Here is a 16,744-nt window from a genome sequence, read left to right as displayed (position 1 = left end):
CACCAATGAGAAAGATGCTCAAACTTGTCCCAGTGTCATAGACCAGGTCAAGTAAAGCAATTGGGTTTGTGGCATAGGAAGGGCCCAGGTTTATGGACATTGTCCAGCCTGGTGCAGGATGCAAGGTCCTCAGCCACACAGGTAATGAGCCCCGCCTACAGAATGTGTGATGCTAAAGCCATAATATCTGTCAGGGGGTGGTTCTGGGGTGCAGGAGCACACCTCAGTACCCCACAGCGAGTGCAGAGCAGTGAGGGGATGGAAGGTGCCTCTACTCCATGCTCAGTGCCACTGAATGACAGTGTGGCACCCGTGGGCTGTCACTGCTAACAGTTGCTCAACCCAACGGTGGGAACACAAGCACCCGCCATGCCAGAGACTGGCGCCGCAGTGGCTGGAGATTGCCTTTAATGAGACAGATAAAGCAAAATGAAAAGCAAATTAAGATGCAGGGCTGTGGGAGCTGTCTTGAATGCAGCGCTGTGACTTTCCTGGGGGGAAGCTGAGGTTGCAAATGATGGTGGAGGCACTGCAGAGGCAATTGTAGGAGATGGCCATCTTGGATGGGTTCAAACCAGGGAGCCCTTAAATCCTTTCCATTGCCTTTTGCAGGTATCCTCCTTCTCCAGAACCCACTGTGAGATATGACCTTTGGTCTCAAAGTGCATGAATAGTGGTGTCTCAGCTCCCCTGTCCTTCTCCCATCTCCAGTGGCTGGAGTGGGTTTGGGAAGCCCTGCAGTTGCAGGGGACGGCTTTTCACCCGTGTCCCAAAGATGCTGATGGACATCGCTGGCTCTCTGCAGCAGGGCTGCTGTGGTCCAGGGCTGTCTGGGATGTTGGCAGTCCATCCTAAACTTTCCATTGAGCTCAGAGCATCTGGGCTATTTCTGTAAAAATCCTGTGCTGGGTCAGGAGGCAGGAAAGGGGCTTTTGCTGCAGCTAGGTCTGTTCTTAAGCAGAGAGTGTTTAACACAAAAACCCCTCCTGTTTCTCAGCAAAAAAACACTCAGGCGTTGACTATCAACGTGAGCAGCATTGCTCAGGCAAATGGTGTTTACACCCCGAAGCCTTCAGACTTTCTAGATTTTACCTGCTTCTCTGCAGAAACCCCTTGAGAAAATGTTACCGAACAAGGCAATACTTGGGTGGATAAATTGCCTGGAACAAACGAGCTGGAATTTTTACGATCCCATTCTTCATGTAAGAAAGATGTCACTCCTTAAGCAGTCCCTGGGGAAAGTGCCCACCCTGGGGAGTGTCACCCTGGGCTGCCTGTGTTGGCCATCCCCTGATTTGGACCGAGCTGCCTGGGTTTCCATGCACTGCAGTGCTTTTTGCCATCCCTTCCCAGGAATCATGAGTGGAATCACAAACAGGAGCAAAGCAAGTTCTCATTTCCCTCCACCCCCCTCCCCACCCCAGTTGCTGAAGTGGGGTGTCGAGAGGGAGGTTTGGTGCTGCATTTTGCTGGTTCTGTGGGAGCTGATCCCACGGCCAGAGGCATTTGGGGACACATCCCCTCTGGTCGTCATTGCTTGTCCCTCTCGTGGTGCAGCTATTTCTGCCTCAACTTCCCAGGAAGCCGCCTCCAACGCTCCCCGGTCTAAAACCACGCTGGTTTAGAGAGCCAATTTCATCCCTGCTTCCATGTCTCATCTGCATATATTTGCATAGCACACAGGTTTATGGGAGGGGAGGAGGCGCTGGAGAGGCACATCCTTTATTCCTCTTTTTTTCTTTTTTCTTCTCCCCTTTCAGCAGAATTGTATTTATTTATTTAAACCCAGTGCTGCTGCTCCGAGGGGCTCACTTCCAGCTGGGTCCCACGGGTGACTCGGTGGTGGGGACCTAATGCAAACTGGGAGTAAACTTCCTGAATTTTCACTCACTATAGGTGATTGTGTGGGGCTGGCCCTTGCCCTTCTTCCTACAGCATCTTCTCTAGTGGACTCTGGTGCTGCCTGGCCTGGGAAGGGGGTAAAGATTTCCTCTTCCCAGCTCCCAACTTGTGATGGCCTTGTGGAAGGGAAAAAACACCTCAGTTTCCCCCAGGGTTTGCTGGATTTTCCCTCCCCTGAGTGTCCCTCTCTAGGTTTTGGTGCTTCCCTGACACTCCTGAAGGGCTGTTCCATCTCAGATCCAATAGAATTTGACAATTCTCTTGGGAAACAGCAAATCCTTTCCCTTGGGATGGGTTTCATGAACCCCAGAAATGGCCCTTCCAATCCTGAAAAACGTACCTCATTTCCTCCTGCTGTAGCCCCCCCCCCCCCCTCACCTCAGGATGCTGGGAGTGTGGGCAGCTAGGATAATACATGCTCAGGGGGATGTGGTGACCCCAAAATAGCTCCATCCCTATGAGCAACCCGGTACTGGGCAAACGAGCTGGTGCATCTTGGTGTTTTGGTTCTCATTTGCTGGTGGATCCAGAGAGATTTGGGAACTGTGGGATCATCCTGATCAGTCACAACACTGCTGGGATACAGCTAATATTGCTTGTCATAAAAAAATTGAAATGAGTGGACCCAACCAGCTCCTCTGCCTGTTCCTCTGTCCTCCTTGGCCTTGGGCACATCCCTTTGCGTCTCTGCCACACTGTCCTTTGCTCTAAGATGGGTGAGATCAAAGAACTCCTTTCCAGCCTACTGAGGGAGAAGGGCAGCATCAGCAGGACATTATCATGTTGGGGTCTTGGTCTGCCACTAGCAAGGCTGTGCAGACACTGGGCTCCCTTCAGCTGGATTTCTTCCTCCCCCAGGGCATGAGGAGAAGGAGAGACCAGGCTGTGTGCGTGGATGGGGACAACAGCACACAGCAGGTGAGAGTGGCCATTGGCACATAGGGTGAGGGGAGTTAAGTTCCTGGAGCAGTGAGATGCAGGGCATTGGGATGTTGTGAACCAGCCCCAGGCACGTGGAGCCTTCTGGAACATCTCGCACTTGGCCGGGGTTTAATTTTTTTTGCGAAATCCTGTTTGCAGCGAGCGCGGTGTTGCGGTTCCCGGTACTGCAGAGTGCGGAGGCGAACTGCTGAGCTGCCGGCTGTGCTGAGAGCCGGCTCTAGCCGGGCAAGGGGGAGAGCTGGCTGGCTGTGACCAGCATGGCCCAGCACGGCTCGGCTCTGCCACCCCTGTGCACCACAGAGACACCCGGGCAGGGTGGTGTGGCCGGTGGGGGCTTGGCTGTCACCGGCCACAGCTGGGGTATGCGAGATCTGGGCTGGCAGCACAGCAGGGCTTGGCACAGCTCCATGCTGGAAAACATCTCCTTTAAGACCTGGACTCAGAAAAATCTAGAGCATCCCCAGAGTGAGGGCCATGAAGCCCCCAGCCTGGACAGGCAGAGGGCTCAGGACACAGCCCGCTCTTGGCTCCAGTGCCCTCTCGCTCCCAAAGCTTTCCAAGTTGCCCGGCTCAGAGGCTGTTTGTCTTCAGCTTGACGGTTCCTCCGCCTCCCCCGCCTGTCTACTCTGCTTCCTCATTCTCGGTGTTGGGTTGAGCAAGAGCAGAGCGGAGCCTCCTCGGGATCAGGGTGAGGCCGGGGGGGCCTCCAGTTCCAAGTTCCTTTTTTGTTGTTGTTGGGTTTTTTTTCTCTCTATTTTTTTTCCCTTCTTCTTTGCTCTGCACACAAAGCTGGGCTATGATGAAACTCCAGCTCTGCCTTGCTCACAGCATTCATGCACGGCACATGCTGAAAATAATTGTCCTTGGTGGAGCTCTGCAAACTGCAGAGCAATTTAACTGAAAAGAGGTGGAAAGGAGTTTTATTTCTACATGGTGTTTGAGGCTCAGTGCAGCCCCTCACAAGGGGGATCACAGGCAGGCGTGGGCTCAGGCTGGATCTGCAAGCCCTGTGACCGTGGCCATGTAGTGCCAAGCCTGAATTAACGTCTCTTGCCATTCAGCAGCACTTTGTACACTGAGCTTGACATAGCTTTGGTCTTCTCAGCCTCAAGCTGTGGCTGCCTGCAATGCCCCACGTAGTGCAAGCACTGCAGTGGGCTCAATATCAACCCTACTGTTGGTTTCTCCAAGTTTGGGATCAGATGCTACAGTGGGAATTTCTGTAGGTGCCAAGCCGTGCTGAAAAGGGAAACATGTTGGGTGCTCCCTGCGTGTAGAGTGTTCCGCACAACCTGGCCTCTCCTTTACGTGCCTTAAGCCACAGGTGATTTTTTGAGTCTTGCTTTACATTTTTAGGTGTTCAAACTAGCTGTGAAATGCCTGCTTGGAATGTCTTGTTCATTGCATTATTTTGATGGGCAGAGGGAAGCGTAAGCTGAAAGAGGAGGATTGGCTCCAGGACCTTTTGGAGGTGTTTGGAGCAAGGATTTTGGCTGATCTGCTTTAAGGAAAGGGCCCATCATTAGTGCAGAAAGACAGGGAAGGATGTCGAAGCCCCAGCCACCATAAAACCTCTTTGAATGAGATTTTGTCCTGCCCAATGAGAGCTCCCTGTCCTGAGCCTTCAGCACGTGCCAGCAGGATTTGTGTGTGGAGAATGTGTGCTCAGCACCATTCAGGATATAACTCATTCTTTGGTTTGTTCATTAGTCATATCACGTCCCCCTTCTCCAGCTCACACAACGGAACTGCAGTTTGTCAGGATGTGTTGTGGAATTTCTGTCCACAAAACTAATTTTTCTTCAAACTTCCCTTTCTTTCCAAATGGCCAACCCATTTTCCTGTGACACTGCTCTTGGTCACTGTTGTTGTTCATCTCAGCTGGCTTAGCACTTTGCAGTTGGTCAAGGTCAGATGTGACTGTTTTCTGATCCCATTGGGATAAAGACCAAATCCTTTTGCTGTGAAAACTTGGGGCACAACCATCAACCCCTTGGCGAGGAGGACCTTGCCACTGCTTTTTTGGTTTCACCAGCTTCTGTTCTCTAAGTACCAGCTGGTGTGAGGAACAATGCACAACCTCTAAACTGTTTTCACCTACCAACTCAGGAAGATGTGACCTCACATGTGCTTCTCGGAGCTCTGCAGAAAGAGGCTTTTGCATTATTTACTCTGTTTTGGAGCTGGAGCCAGACCTGACTCTGGGCTTGTTCAGCTCAAGGCAGTAGAGGTGGGAGTGAAGCCCTCCCAGTAACACCATCAGAGCCACTGGAGCTGGGCTCAGGTTTCTTCCCTGGCTGGTTCTCCTGGCTCAGCAGAGTCCGGCCCTGTTCCCTCCTGGTGTAACGCTGACACGGGAGATTTTAGCTCAGCTCAGCCCTGGTGTATCTTCCCCAACCACCACCCACCAGTCAGGCTTTGTGCTTGGAGTGCTCCATCCCAGCTGACCTGGGGCCAACCAGCCCTTTGCAGGCACTCGGTAGTGAGGCAGAGCCAAATTCTTGACTTCTGGCCCTTCAGCAGTGGCCAGGGTCGGTGTGGGGTGGGGAGGAGGAGGAGGAGAAGGGCTGCAATGTCAGCCCCGGTTGGAGTCCCCCCACCCCCGCGCCCAGGGAAGAGATCCCAGTGAGGTTCTTTGCCCGCTGGCAGACAACTTTGCCCCCATCCATCCACCCTTTCTCAAGCACAGAGCCGGGAGTGGGGGATCCATTCAACACCTGCTTTCCTTTCCCCCTCCTGCCGCCCTCATCTCCCCAGTTCCCCCCCAAAAAATCTTGCATCATCTAAAAAAACCCCACATTCTCTCTGGCTGCTTTTTCTTGCTAACCTCCGCTCGCTTTGCCTCTCCTCCCCTCCCTCCCTCCTCTCCATCTCCCTCCCTCCCTCTCTCTGGGGGGAAAAAAGGTCATTGCGCAAATGATTAGTCAGAGCTCAGTTGCTGTAGCAACCGGCTGCTGGAACTGGGACAGGCGTGCAGCGAGGACAACGGAGAGGTCGAGCATCAGCCGGGCTGGGGGAGCCCATCCTTTGTATGTGCGCCCGGGAGCCGCGGAGCCCCCAGCTCCACGCCACGCGTGGGGCCCTTCCACCGCCAGCCCCGAGCGCTCCCTCGGCTGCGGCGCTTTCTCCTGCCGGCATCTCGATGCCACCGTGGGGTCGGTGCTGCCTTGGCGTTTCTCCGGTGTCTCTTGGCGTGGTGGCACCGTCCCTCGCCGGGAGGGAGGGTTCTGCCCTCGGTGGAGCGGCCACGGAGAGGGGCACGTCGTGGGTTCCTCCCAGGGAACGCATGCCGCTGGGGTTCAGGGCTCCTTGTCCTCTTGCAACATCCCACACATGAAATATGAAGCCAAGTTCCTCCTGATCCTTCACGAGGAACCAGGCGTTAACTGTGTCCTGCCCAATTCCAGTTCCAGAGTGCTGCAGTCCCTCTGCCTTCAGTCCCCAAGCAGCTTCAGACAGAGGCTTTTCCAAATCTTCCTTCTTTCCTCCCTGCTCTAAACTTAAGGACAGCAGCCTGGCATGCAGCATCCATGGGCTGCTTGGCCTTGGAGTACAGAGCAAGGGCTCTTCTGGGAACGCTGGGGCCACATGTGCGGTGGTTTTCGTCACTGTGGTCATGATCTCCCAGTGGTGTTTTGCCAAGGCTGCTGGGGACCCTGCAGTGCTGGCTCAGCCTGTCCCAGCCAAGCCCCAGCCTGGATGATGGGGCCGAGGACGGTCAGCAGCAGAGCCAGTGGCAGCACAGGCACAGAACCCTCCAGCTGCCTGGTGGGATCCTGTGCTGTGCTGCAGAACTGGGGAGGATGGAGAGGGGACCCCATCTCCGTCCTTTCCCTGGGCACTGCAGCACCTCAGCTCTCTGCTGCAGCCCCCAAAGTGCTGCTGCATGGGGCCTTCAGGGGACCTCCATGAGTGAATAGGGACCTGTTCCTGTCACCAGCTCCCTGCTGTGGAGAAAATATCGCTTCTAAATTGTGTGGGGTGAGAGAGCCTTGCCACTGGATTGTCTCCATCCCTCCATCCCTACTGTTCCCCTTGTACACCAGTCCTTCAGGGGCTGAAGACCAGTTTATTTTCCAGTGTGTGCTGTCTGGGTCTTTGAGTAAGCTGCTCCTTGCTCTTTGTGTGTTGAGCAGTGATTTGGGGTCTTGCTTCCATCTGGGATGTGTGCGGAGTGTGAATGGGCTTGCAGGGGGCTTTGAGACCCCCACAGGAAAGTGCTGGGGAGGAGTGATGCAGTGGGCCAGCTGGAAGTTGGTGCAAGTGCTGCTGGGGAGGGGATGTAAAACCTCTGCTTTGGACTCTGGGCAGAATTTTGGGAATGTCTTTGGTCTCTTGCTCAAGGTTGAGCTCTGTGCATCCATCTAGAAAGCTGTGGGCTGGCGTCCTCAAGCCTAGGAAATTATTTTAGTCTGACTTTGTGGGAAACAGCAGGAAAGGGCTATTTATGCAGAAAATGGCTTCCAATAAACACGCTTCCTTTGGGAGTGGAGAGAAATTGCTGAGATGTACTGGAAGTCTTTTCACTTTCCCGGGACTGTCCTTAGTGCCAAGAGCGAGCCAGCCACGCGGCACGGCCACGCCGGTGCTCGGCGACGTTCACTGCCCTGCTTCGAGCCCCTGTCCCCAGCTCTCCATCACCCTGTGGCTGGAGAGGGGCTTTCAAGGGCACCTCTCGCTCTGCCGTGTCCGCTGATGCTCCTCTTGGTCCTCTGAATGGTCCTCCAAACCTCTTGAGATTTCCCTTGGATCCCAGCATTTCCTTCTTTCCTCCATTTCTTTGGAGCTGTGTGATTGCAGGGCACTGGCAGGGGGGTTGCTGGTTTAAGGGCTTCTTACCTCATGGTTGCAGAGATGAGCTTAGCAGAGTGATGTCAGAGTGGCCTACAGGCTCGAAAGCCAACAGGGAAATAAAAGCAAGGCAACCAGTCCTGTTTCTTTTTCCTTTCTTCTTCTTCTTCTTTGTTTGTTTCCTTGCAAATCTCATTACTTTAAAGGCTCTTCCCTGATTTTACCAGTGTCTGGAAATCTTCAGGAGCTCAAAATGCTTGGGGTTTGCCATGCTGTTTTGCTATTTTTCAGTCTTTTTTTGCCTTTGGAGGTGGTGAGTAAATCCTGCAGATTCAGCCCAGCTCACTAATATTTCAGATTATTGAAAATAACAGAAGAAAGGAAGAGTGAATGAATCTGAAGCCTTCAGGAGAGGGCCAAAAATCCCTGTGACTCACTCAAACACTATTTCTGAGCTTGAAAACATGAAATGGTGCCTGTTTCTTGCTGCCCATTGCAATGGGCCAGGAGATCATAACCACCCAGAACTTGGTTTAGGTTACAGGGCTGCCAGGTTCACATTTTCTTCTACAGATTTTGTCTCTCAAATCCCTGCTCTTTCCTTAAGGACCCCCAACGTCCAGGCTAGAGATAGTTGTGCCACTGTTTGAAGGCGTCAATCCTATCCTGAGCATCCATGAGCTGGAAGAAGAGTGGAGAAAGCACTGAGGGTTTTTCCCTTTATGGATGATATCCAAATAAGACTTCAAGTAATGAGCACTGTCTGTGATGATTTGGAGCACATCCATGACTGTATGAGAGCTTTCTGCATGGACAGGACATAAGACGGGAGAGCTTGAGAGCATTCTAGTGATAGAGGTGATGCAACCCAAGGAGATGGGGAAGCTTTAAAGCCATTTGGCAAAGCAGGTGTTTGCAATTTCACCCACAGCCCTGCAGCACCGCTCTTCATTGGGAACCACCTGCAGAGCAGGATGTGATCCCTGGCCACAAAGAATCCCTGAAGTGGGGTGGGATGTGACCAGGCTGGCTGAGCCTTTCCCGGCAGGAGCAGCTGGGAAAGGGAGCACAGGGGAGAAGGTGTGCAGCCCTTCCCTCAGCTCTCTCATCTCAGTGAGTGTGTGCTCCTCCAAAGATATGTACTTGTGAGCGTTTGTCAGTGATTGCCATCGAAGGAGGCAAAAATCTATAACCTGGGGTCAGGCCTTTCTTCCAGGCTCTCATGTCATGAGATTCCCTCCACCTCCTCCCTGAAACTGCAGGGAGCAGCCCCTCTGCGCTGTGTCTCATCTCGCTGACACGGCTTGGCTGTAGCCCGTGTCCGGGAGGTCGCCGGCAGATGTCGGCTGTCGCTGGAAAATAGCTGGAGTGGTGTCCTGGGGACGCCACGGCTCCAGGCAGCTCGGAGTGACCCCATCACTGCAGCTGCCCTGATGGGTGAGTTCCACGTGCTGCCAGTGCTGCCAGCCCAGGCTCTGCCGCAGCGGGGTGGGTGATGCTCCTCGCTGGGGTCTGTCAAGGGAAATCCACCACGGAGTTAATGTGTGCTCTGCTTCCAGCTCTCCTTTGTTAAGGGGTTTGGCCCAGTGCCACGCGGGGAGCGCGGCAAGCAGTGCTGGGGGCCAGCAGGGACGGCTTTTGTTCAACATTGTGGCTCCTCCATGGAAAGGACGGTTGGCCAAAATGGGGCGCGTGCAAGCGCGGCAGTCGCTCCGCCTGGGGAGGAGTCCAGCTGCTCTCTCTTCGGCATTGAATTCCCTCGGGCTTTGTGGGAGCACAAGGAAGCTGTTCACTCCCAAACCCCGCTGAGGATTTCACTCATGCTGTGGCAGAGTGCTGCTCCCCGTGTCAGCTGAGTGGGTGCTTGGGTGTCCCATCCGTAACGCCTGGGAGAGATCCCTCGATTCAGTGGCATTGGGGAAGTGGGTGGCTGTGACATGAGACAGCTCCTCTGCCCGTCCTGGGTCAGGGCCAGGTCCTGCTCAGCTTTGGTTAAGCCCAGCACGGCTAGCAGACTGCCGGATTTGGCCATCTCCATCTGCTGGAAACACTCCCTGTTTTGCCCAGCCTTTGTTTCCTCCCAGCTCCTCGTTATTTTTCATGGCGTTTTCCCTTCTGGCTCTTGTGCTGCTCGAGGCTGTTGGTGCAAGCTCAGCATTTGGGCTCGTGCTTCTTTAGCTGAACATGGATCTGTGTGAGCTGGGTTATTTCTTGTGTCCCCCAGCACAAGTGGTCCCAAAGAGCGAGGCTCAGCCCCACCTTGGCTCTTTAATAGCATCGGGGAGCAGCACGTCCACGTGAACCCAAGCCCCAAAACGGCCCATAGGGAATGACGCAGCAAAGGTGAAATTTCAAAGAGAGACGGGAAGTGCACGGCAAGAGCAGGGGAAACAGAGGAGAGAATAGCCGGAGCTGACCTCAGCGGGGAGGGGAGCCCGGCTGCACGCATGGAAGGGAAATGGGAAAAGGATACAGCTGGGACCGGCCGTGACACCCGTGTGCTCTGCCCCAGCAGCGTCCCGCTTCCCGCTTTTCCCCCAGGATGGGCTGGGGCAATGGGCCAGGTCAGGGCTAGCCCCCAGCACACCAGGGCTCCTGGAGGCATCCGTCGGGGATTGCCTCAAATGCACCCATTGGGGCAGCTCTGGAGCTCGGCCACCGGCAACCAGGGATGCTCTCGGGCATCCTCATCCCCGTGTGCCAGGAGCTGGCAGCCAGGAAACAGCCCTGATCTGGTGACCGTCAGCTCTGGCTTGCTGCAGACCCGCCCCGGCTCCCTGGGTGCGCTCGGAGGCGGCGCGGGGCAGATCTCGTCCTTCCAACCTTCCCCGGCACGTACCGGGAGCCGGCGGTGTCACCGCGATCAGGGCCGCCTGTCGAGAAGCGGCACAAGCCGTCCCAGGGTAGCTGCTGCTGTCCCTTCCAGCGCTCTCGGTTTTGCCCAGGGACGGATGACTTTTTTGTTTTTTGGTTTTTTTTTTTAACATGTGGAATTTTATTTTTAGCTGGAAAAAAACCCCCAGCCTTTAAAAAACAAACACACACAAAGTTTTTGTGAAAAATACTCAACATAATGGGATTTTTTTCTTCTTCACAAAACTGACTGTGACATTTCTAAATGAAGGGTTCCTCCTGTCCTTCTGCTCTTCCCCCCTCAATCTTCAGTGAAATTTCTCCTTTCCCTAGGTCCCTGTTTTTCTTCTCAGGATATGCTCTTTCAGGGGGAGGAACAGCAACTATAAAGACTGTTTTTTCTGGATTTTTTTTCCTCCCATAATATTAGAAAATGTATTAAACCATCCCTTTTGAACCTGTTACAATGGAATGAAATTAATTTTGCTTTTTTCCCTCTTCTTCCAACTAGTTCTCATCTGTCCTTAGTCTTTAGTGTGGGAGAACTGGAATAATAAATGGCAGAAAGCAGATCCTACTCTTTCTTTACTCAAAGGAAAGATTTTTCCATCCCAGTTGAACTCTTCCTTTGGGGCTGGAGGGCACCCAAAAGCCAACATCTGGAGGGGTTCATGCTCCTGACCTTCTTTTCCCTCCAGTGGAGGGATGTTCAGAAGGCTCTGGGGCTTCGTGGGGCTGTGGGAGGGCTGGGATTGTCCCAGGGGTTGAGCTGTGAGAACTTGGGAGCTGGACAGCAGAAACCTCAGGTCCTGGGTTCTGTTCTAGGCTCTCCAGTAGTGTTTCCCAGGTGACCTTGGGGAAGTCACTTTGTTGCTCTTCACATTCATTCTCCTACCTTGAGAAGAGCACTTTCTTTGCACCTGTGGGCTTAGGCAGGCAGCTGATGCCTTTTAATCACTGAGTTGCACAGGGATTTGATCAGCCCCCATTGACTTAGTTGGAGCAGAGGACAGTAGTTTTCCTTCCAGGCTCGAAGTACATTGGCTGCTTTTCAAGGGTAGCTACTGGTTTCTCAGACCTGAAGGCACTGGAGGTGGGGATACTTCTATCCTTAGACAACACAGTTCTCTGCACCTTCTTGGCACCCAGGAACATCCAAACCAGCATCTGCATTGCAGAACTTTATCCTCTCTGGTGATCTGAGGGTCTTACCTGACCCAGCCCAGGAGGCTTCACACGGCTTGGCTGGGATATGGGGACATGGACCAGAACTCTTGGGCCTTAGAAGGAAACACTTGAGACCAAAACCGGCTGAGGTCACACCTTCCACTGCGAAAGTCTGGGCTCAGCAGGCCTAATTCAGCTACCCAAATTGAAGTCATGTCACAGAGATCCTGTCAGAGTGGATGGTGCTCCTCTGCCTCGAATACACAGCCCATCACTTGGAAGGGGACCTGACGAGGAGGTCTCAGGGTTGGACTGGTGCTTGTGTACACGGGAGCCTCTTTTCCCAAACTCAGGGGAAAGTATCAGGCTCATAGGCAGTGGTTGCTGCAGCCCATGTGGAAGCCTTGGAACCCCTGGAGCAGGGAAGGGGAGCAGAGCAAACACGCTTTGTCCAGGCTCTTTATTTTGTGCTGGGGTAAGGGTTTTTTTTCATTTCAGACATGCGATGAGTGTGTTACTCAGTCATGACTCGAGAACTTGTGAGCAATAAAGTCATCCTGAAGTCTGCCAAAAAAAATCTTCTTAGCACACCCACCTCATCACACGTTCCCACTGTAGCTACTTTGGTGCGATCTGCTGCAGAAAGGCGGCTACCTCGCGGGGAGGCTGCGGTAGCCATCTGCGAGCTTGCGGCAGTGGCCCATGGATGAACCCGTGCCCATCGGCACAGTGCCATGGGTGTCACCTGCCTGGTGACTGGGACCCTTTGCAAGCATCATCACAAAGATGGTGGGCTGGAATTTGCTCCAAAAATCCAAGAGAAAACAGAGCTGGAAGGGGCCACACAGATTGGTGTAATTTTCCTTCTGCAATGAGGGCTGGGTTTTGGGTTTGGAATGTTGGTTTTGACCTTTTGGGGTCAAGACTGACCTAAAACCTCCATGAGGAGAAGAGCCCTGGTCATATTTCTCTTTCTGCCCTGCGCCAAACTGGCTCCAGCAGGGTTGGCTGGGTGTGAGGATGGCTTGAGGCTCCAGAGCCTTGCACCAGCCACCGCTGCAGTCTGGGAGTGGTGATGAGCAGAGTGGTGCATCCTCCAGACTTCAGGAGAGGAGGCATGCACTGGCAAACCAGGCGAGTGCTGTTTGAAGTGCCTGGGAAAATGCATATTGATGCTAAAATTTGCATTTTTGGGAGCTGACTGGTCCCTTGGATAATGAGTCAGGGTCCAGGGTGAACCTGTGTGAACCCTCACCCTCAGGCTGGCCACTCTGCCTGTGAGGTAGTGCAGCCCTCCACTCGGGCACCAGTGGCTCTGGAACTGGGATGCTCCTGGAGCTGGATATCACGGCTTGCTGTGAGGGGAAGCCTTGCTCTCCTGAAGGCAGGATGGGGCAGGGATAGGAACAACCCCATGTCCGTGGGGTGGGATGCAAGGGATGGTCTTGGAGACATCCCAGCACCAGTGGGGAGGTGGGACCACGCAGAACCCCCTCACCTGAACTACCAGGGTAAAAACTGCCTCTTCCATGGCCTCCTCTCCCCACCCCTTCTCTGCACCGAGGCTCTAAATAATTGATAACACTGATAAATAATAGATCTTGTATTTGCTCCTTCGCTGTCTCTGGCAGGGCGTGTGCGCTCGCAGCCTGGTGCTGCTGCATTAGGGTTACAGGGATGGGGAGCGCGGCTGTTGGGCTGGGGTAGGGAGCTCTGCAGCGGGGAGAGCATTCCGGGGAGATAAAGGGCTGGTTTGATGTGTGTTCATGTGGCGGGGCTGTTTTGCCTTGCATGCCTTTCTCTTTTGCTTTATTTTTTTCCTGGAGTGAAGCCTGGCGCCAGCAGTCTGGAACCAGCCTGACAAGCTTTTGAGTTATGGAAAGGGGGAGGAAGGGGGGAGGAGAGAGAAAGAGGGAGCGAGAGAGGCAGGGAGGAGGAGGGAGAAGGCAGAGGGAGGCAGCTGGGATGTGGATTATTAGGGGAGAACAAGAATACACACAAGAGGCTGGTGGGGTGAGGGCTGGGGGCTACCGGGGCTTGCGAGGAGGGGACGGAGCTGGCTTCGAGCAAACCTTTCAAAGGAGAATGATTTTTTTTTTTTTTTTTTTTTTTTTTTTTTCACGGAGGGGAGAGGGGGAATTGAGTCATTTTGGGCATGAAACGCAAACCTCGCCGCGTCAAGGAACAAGGAAGTTTTTTAAAGCGCCAATTAAAGGGCTTGGAGAGGTCCGGGGCTTTTAAACAGCCTTGGGAAGGGGGGGGGGGGGGGTCCTGGCCGGCGTTCAGGCTGCCGTCCCATCAGGACATTCCTTTCTGCTGAACGCTGCTGCTCCCGGCCCTCTTCTCCTCCTTTTCCAAGCTGCCGTCGAATCCTTTCCAACTCCCGCGTCCGAACCCGGGGAACTTTGCTCCGTTTCATCTCTCGCCGCCTGCTTCCCCCCGGCCCCGGCCTGTGCTCGGCGCTTTGATCACTGAGCTGCCTGCACAGAGAGCCCCGAACCCCCGCACTCAGCACCCCCGGGACGCAGGCGCCAGCAGCCCCTCCAGGGGCTGGCATGGCCAAAAATTCCCCCCCTGCTTTGGTGGAGACCCCCATCTGCCATCACGTCCCTGCTCAGGGAAGGCAGCTGCTTCAGCGAATTGGTGGCTGCCATGCTGGGGGAGGAGGGCTCGGCGCCCAGCGACAGGGACCTGGCCCCGCAGAATGGCAGAGGGTGAACTTGCCCCACAGGGGCTGCGAGGGCGTGGGTTGGGCAGCGTGTTTGGAAAGGTCCCGTCGGACTGCCCGCACCTGGGAAAGCCACGTGGTGCCCATGAGGGCTCCTCCTGTGCTACTTCGGGGGGTTCACGGCACTGGCAGCAGTGTAGCCAGAGTCTGGAGCAAATTCACTGGAACAGGGGGATGGCAGGCAGAGGCTGGAGCAGCTGCATGGCATGTTTTCCACTCTGAGACCCCCTCATCGCCTCCCGTGGATGTCCGGCAGCAGGAAGCACAGGAGAGAACATAGCCTTGCTGCTGCAGCCCACCTCTTGGAGTGGGAAGAGAGCCGTAGCACACCAGGGAGTGTCGTGCCTGTGCTCCGGGGGAAATCCAGAGTGCTGGCTAGGGAACGGGGATTTGGAGCCGCTTTGCAGGGGCTTTGTTTGGTTTGGTTTCAGTGCAGCCTATTTAACTCCAACAACTGGTGAAGGCTGGGGAGAAAGGAGCTCTTTGTTACAGGCTGAACAGCCCCAGGTCTTTAACTCAGCTTGTGGGAAGAGCTCTGAGAAGTTGAGATAGCCCAGGGACAGGCTGATTTTGGGATGGGCAGATTTTATATCACTCACACCTCTAAACTGAAGAATGAGAGTGAGGATTTGAATACCCAGCTCCCAAAAAAAGCCCAGCACAAGCCCTGCGAAGCACCACCACCATCTGCCAAGTCTTTGTCTTTGCAGAGGAGGTGGAAGGGGGAACACCCAGTTTTCTGAAATCTCCATTACAGGTTGCCTCTGAGCTGCAGCTCTTCATAAAAAATACTTCTTTCTCTGGGTTTCCAGGAAGCAAAATGTTGCCCTCCGCTGTTTGCAGTGTAGCTGGAACAGAGAACTCGCTGCATCCGAGCCCGTCCGGCGCTTTACTCCAGTGTCACATCCGTGGCAGTGGTCAGGGGATTTGAAGAGAGACAACTCCCACCCAGCTCATAGATGCTGCAAAAACCTGCAAAAGGTCCCGTCATCCTCCATGAGCCACCAGGATTGACAACCTCCCACTCTCAGGGTGAGCTGCTCCTGCCCTGGCACCTTGGCACAGGACTGAGACGTGGGGGTTGGCCATGGGTTCAGCTGGGTTGTCTTCAGACTGTGGTGGGTCCAACCAACACCAATCTCCTCACACATCGTGTTTCACAAGAAAACAATGCAAAGCAGCTCAGTTGTACATCCTTGGTCCAAGTTCCTCATTTTTCCCTTCTCTTATTCCTTGGTGACTCTTCAAGCTCCTTCTGGTAACTTTGGAACTAAGCTGGCAAAATTGTCCTCCAGCTCCTCCTTGCTGGAGATGCAACACAGATGGATTCATGCTTGTGGTCTTTTATAGACCTTCAACAGCTGAGTGTTAGGAGTCTTAAACCAGTAAATGGAGGGAGTGACTACTATTTTTGTAGATGTGGAAACTGAGGCATAGGCTACTTACCCAGGTGAAAAGAAGTCAGATTTTAGGGCCAGGGGACACAATTTCACTCAGAAACCTTTGCTGTATCAGCTTCCCTGGCATCTACTGAGATGTTTCCATGAGGGAGGAGACACTTCCTCCCTTCTTCTTGCCCAGAAAGGATCAGAAGTCAGGGACAGAGCTGATAACATGGCCTGTCCCCAACCCATGACCTCCCTGCTTGCACAAGGGGCAGCAGGCAGAAATAAAACACAATTCGGGACTGACAGAGCTGGGGAAGAGCAAGATGAGTCTTGGTGGGGAGACCATCCTCACCTTTCATATTCTAATGCCTTGCCTTTTCCTGATTTGTGAGTTCTTGGGAGTCCTGCTGGGAATTCACTCGAACGGAGGCACACGCCGCCGTCCCTCGGTAAATTACACAGAGATATAATGAAGGAGGAGAAATCAGTTACTCTGTGACTGTGGCTCCCCAGGGGACCTTAATTCAAATATTTGTGGAGCTGAGCAAGTGGGGCGTTGGGGAGCTGCCGAGTTGGAGTGTCTCTCGACAGGTTGCTTGCAGGTGGTTGGTGATGGGGAGGCAGCACTCTGGGATACAGGATTCATCCTCAAAGAGGCTTCAGGTTCTTGACAGTGCTTTGGGTGTCCTTAGGGTTAAGGTTAGGGTCAGATGGAAGAGGAAGATACTGAAGGAAGGTGGGACTATGGTCTGGCTGCAGCTGCCTGAAAAACCTGCAACTGGTGGCTGTTGGGATGGGGCAGCCCCATGTGTCCTTTGCCAATGGCTTTGAACAGTGTGGGTGATGGGGGCACCTGCCCATCACCTGTGGCTGGGCTCTGCATCATCTCATGGGGAGGGACTGGGACAGTGACCCGAGAGGGGACAGGGAGGAGCAGGGTGTGCAAAGCCAGGACAGTTCTCTGCCGCCCACA

General features: G+C 54.0%; 1 long non-coding RNA gene across 8 annotated transcripts in view; it reads left to right on the top strand.

Moving 5' to 3' along the window:
- Positions 1-16,744, top strand: part of LOC125336705 — an 84,946-nt gene that overhangs the window by 47,181 nt on the left and 21,021 nt on the right. For 6 of the 8 annotated variants that reach the window (XR_007207826.1, XR_007207827.1, XR_007207825.1 and 3 more), the window contains one exon: positions 15,196-15,415. This is a non-coding gene — a long non-coding RNA (uncharacterized LOC125336705). Of the gene's footprint in view, positions 1-13,583; positions 13,669-15,195; positions 16,221-16,744 lie in introns of those variants that run through there. The other 2 variants (XR_007207832.1, XR_007207828.1) reach the window with 2 other exon arrangements.

Source organism: Corvus hawaiiensis, chromosome 21, assembly GCF_020740725.1.
Source record: "Corvus hawaiiensis isolate bCorHaw1 chromosome 21, bCorHaw1.pri.cur, whole genome shotgun sequence".
In the NCBI taxonomy this organism is placed as follows: domain Eukaryota; kingdom Metazoa; phylum Chordata; class Aves; order Passeriformes; family Corvidae; genus Corvus; species Corvus hawaiiensis.
This window is presented reverse-complemented; position numbering and strand designations above follow the sequence as displayed.